Genomic DNA, 4601 nt, shown 5'->3' with positions numbered 1-4601 from the left:
CATGAGCTCAAGTTCTTGATCATATAACATAGCATGTCATGGATCTCAAGGCTTATTCTTAACTTTAATCATGTGAGTGGATACCTCATGGCTCCCCTACACACTGTGTCTTTCCCACTAGTTACCGCATCAACCAACGGCCCACTTTGAATGAGATAACTACGTCTTATTCTTAAACATACAAAGTATGGCAGTTCACATTTTCGCCTTCATCGTATGGCACCCACTAGCTTTAGGTGCAACCCCACTCTGAAATCCTTTCTATTTTAGGAACCGTTCGGAGTCCATCGACTATACTTCATCGACTTAGAGGCTACCACTCTATTTTAATCACTCCCAAGTGGACAGAAGAATCCAATAGGGCATTCCCCCATACTAGCATTTGGGGTCATGACAAAACTTTAAACGATTCTTTTCTTTTAAAAACAACTTCACAAGCCCAATGCATGTGGCATGGACTATGATAACTTGCACCTTTCATGAATGTACATCCAAGCATGTGAATCTGATTACTAGATGTAGCATCACAACTCATTTTCATGGTATAAATCAAATAGCAACAAACTAATGAAATAATATAGTAACCAATACTCAAAGATCCGAATATACGACATGATAGAATATCATCAAATCAAACACAACCAAACAAGTTTACATATCATATACTTGCAATATCCAAGAGTAAGTTAAAGGTCTACTTACAAAAGTCCAATATCCAACAATAAGCAAGCTAAAAAACATAGTTTAAGATTCATGAGAATCGATCTTTTAGAAACCCTAATCCAAGTGTGTGAGTGAGTGTTGTGTTCTTAGCTTTTCTTCAAGACAAGAAAATCTCCAACATTCAATACCCTTCCATAGGTCTGAAACTTCTATAAAATAAAAACTTTGGTTTCAAATGAGTGTTTAGGCCGTGGCCTTTATCTCTCTCAAGGACAATCATTGTCATAAGCTTTAAGCAAAAGAGGTTTGGATTTTCATTCTTTACAAAATAAAACCCGAAGTACTCGAGTGCGTGTGTGTTGCTCATGTGGAATTACTTCACCAAATCTGAGAGGCTTTCTCTTCTCTGGGTCATGTGTGTGTTTTGGAACATGTGTTCATTGAAAAACTCATGGAAGTTTGAAACTTCCTCCCTTGGCCATGTGTGAGATGTAAGGAAAGAAAGCATTTGGATTCATAACCTTGCGTGGCTTTCCTTGTAGATGATGTCTCTAACTTAGCAAGCACTTAGGATGATGTTTGAATGGATGGAGGGTGGATTGATTGGTGTTTGGATGGAGAGAAAATGGTAGAGAGTAGAGAGAAATTGAGAAGGCCGAATATCTCAAGGATTTTCTTCAAATGACCAAAAGAACTTCAAGGTTCTCAGCTCCTCCCTTTTTATAGGCATGAGAGTCCTTCTTCAAAAGCTGAAGTTTTGTGTATGGATGCCAAGTGGCATCAAAACTGTGTGCCTCTTCCCCTTCCCCATCATTGCATTGTGTAGGGAACCAAAAGCAAGTTTTTGGACAAGTGGCATGGCTCCTCAAAACAGAAGCTTTTCCTTCCCTTTTTGCCATTCCTCTTGTGTCTTGGTTCAATGTACCTAGTGGCAAAAGAGTCTTTCCTCCAACCAAGATCTTTCTTAACCTTGTGCATGTTTGCCAAGTGGCATGTGTGGAGTGTGGGGGGTGTTGGTGGCCCAAAAGTCCTATTTTCCAAGGAGATCGTTCATCTTCCAAGGTCTTCGAAATGCTGTGATTGAGCATGGTGGGTGGCAAGGCACAAGTCCCTATTGCTATCCACCTCACTTGTGTTACTCACAAAATCCTTCTAGAGGCCCTTAGGCATGTAAGCCTCCCCTTTCTTACAGGATCTTGCCCCTTCTCAATGCCATCTCCTCCCCTTTATACTTTGCATGCATGACAAATGGCAAGGCTTTCTTACAAACCAAATCCCTCTAAGGTTGTCGTGCCCTTCTTGTTCTTTGGTTTCCTCTAGGTGCCACTTCCCTATGTACTCATCATTTCCCTTTTCTATAAGTTCCATCCACTAGTGACATGTGTCAAAAAGTCCCTTCTTACAAGAAAATCATCTTGCATGGATGACACATGGCAAGAATTAGGTGACATTCTAGGGTAGGCGTGGGGGGCTCCAAACTCTAAATTCTCTAACCTCCCTTCCCTTAATTAATGTCAAGATTCATCAAGTCCTAGTGTGGGTCTCAATAGATGACAATGTGACGTCCAAAGAAATGAGTTGGGAGTGTGCCCTAATTCCCTAGGGTTTCAAAACCCTAATTCTTCTATAGAGGTTGAAACTTGCATGGGCTTGTGGGCCTTCCTTGTGGCCTTAGATGCCTAGTGCATCTGACCTAAGTTTCAAATTGGGTTATACCATTTTGGAGGATAACTATTTTGGTGCAGAAAACTTCTTGAAGATGAAGTTCATTTTTGTCCCAAACCAAAGAGGGTTTCAACCCTCAACCCTTCCCAAATACTTGAGATCCAATTGAAATTCCAGAACCATGGTGGAAGCCCCAAACCCTAAAAGGTTTCCTCAGACCCCAAATGGTTTCTTGAAACCCCTTTTTGGCTAGTTTTAACTTATGTGATTAATCACTTGATTAAATCACTTTTATGTGACAAACCAGACTTAGCCAAGTCTTCGCCTTTTACTTTCATTACATTTAGTCTTGGCCCACTTAGTTATTTGTCCAAGTTTTGGCATGTAGAGAATATAGGAAGCAACAAGGGCCTTGCCCATCTTAGAGAAGAGGCGTCCAAGCCCACTAAGAGGCCAATCATGGGCTAGTGAAAGTTGGCCACTAAGGGCCTTAGACTTATGGGAAAACCCTAATTATGGTTTTGCCATGGGAGGTATCTACTTGGAAAAGGAAAAAGCTTTTAGCTTTCCCTAGAACTTCATTGTTGGGAACCTAGGGAGGAAGCACCTTAGTTAGCACATTGATGCCAGTTGGCAAACATGCTTGAAGGTTTGTAAAAGAAGCTAAGGAGATGGAAGAAGATGTAGGGTTCAGCACATACCTAGGGCACACGCCCATCTCAATTACCCACCTGCCACATGGCCAACATGCAAACCTACATCCAGGGTACTTTGAACCTGGACATGAAAGTGGGAGAAGTGGAAGAGAGAGAGAAGAGGGTTTCAGAATCCTAAGAGCCACCCGCCACACCCATGTACTTGTGTGTGAGTTCCTAGAAGACGCAATGATGTGGGGCACCTAGAGAAGGTGCAAAATTAGAAGCACAAGGTTCTAAGAGGATCTAAGTTTTGGCCAAATGGATTACACACCTAGCCATGAAGAGACAACAACCATTTTTGGCATGTGTCACACATGCATGGAGTGTGGGAGCTTTAGAAAAGTGCAATCATGAGGAAATAGGAAGAGGCGCATGGGACAAAACAAAATAAGAAAACTCAAGTCTCAAGGAGACTCTAGGGTTTCGACCAACCACAAAATCCAACCACCACTTTTGCCACTTGTCATGCATGCATGAAGTACAAGAGTCTCTAGAAGAGAGTAATCATGAGAAAAAGGAAGAGCGGGCTTGGGGAAATAGCACACAAGGCTTTTGAGGATTCTAGAAGAATCGTAGTGGGAAGTGAAGACAAGAGGAAGAGAGAAACGGTTAGCTAGGGCAAGAACCACATGCACGCCATTGCCAAATGGCAACCACGCAAACACCCAAACCCCAAGACACCAAGACCCCCACTCAGGATTTTGACTAAAAGACTAACCTACCCTTGAAGGTTCATTGAACCTAGATCATATGGGGAACACGCCAAGGACATTAAGATTTCAAATTAGGGCCATATGTCACTCATGCATAAGGGCTTGTGATATTTCCAAAAAATAGGGCAATGATAAAGAGAAGAGGGGAAGTTTCAGCTAAAGAAAAAAGCTTTGTGCCACATGGCATCCATGCACATAGATCCCTTTGGTTCCCAATGTCTAAAGAATGATGAGAGGGTTTTGAAAATTAGGGCAAAGGGAATTCTGAAAATCCCTATCCCTGGCAACGAATGGACACTTTGAACACATGCGAAGTGCTCGTAGGTTTCCTAGCAAAGCAGTAATCAAGCAGGTGAAGGGGATTATGAATTTTCAAGGACCCATGCCACTTGGCAAGAGAATTCTTTTCAATAACACTTTCCAGATTTGTGTACCCTATATCCTAGCCTAGTGTGCCACCCACCATCACCCAATACCACTCAAGCATGCAGCAGCTAGCGTGCCACTTGTCCCACATGCATTAGATAGTGCACCACTTGTCCCACATGCTTCAGCAAGGCGTCACTTGTCCAACATGCATCAGCTAGATGACACTTGTCTAATAAGCATCAGCTAAGTGCCACTTGTCCAACATGCAATAATTAAAATCTAAGGTCATCCACTTGGCAATAAGGTTGAAGCAAGAAGAAAGAGAGTTTGGATTATTTTTAGTATAAAAACACTCTCATATCTTCTAATTTGAGGTTTTACATGAAAATCACTCACTCTTCTTTTCTTTTCCTCTCTATTCATGCATACACTCAAAGCTTCAGCTGCACCACATTCGAATCAAGAGTACAACACACAACAATGGTGAAAACCA

Source organism: Carya illinoinensis, chromosome 1, assembly GCF_018687715.1.
Source record: "Carya illinoinensis cultivar Pawnee chromosome 1, C.illinoinensisPawnee_v1, whole genome shotgun sequence".
NCBI lineage: Eukaryota > Viridiplantae > Streptophyta > Magnoliopsida > Fagales > Juglandaceae > Carya > Carya illinoinensis.
This window is presented reverse-complemented; position numbering follows the sequence as displayed.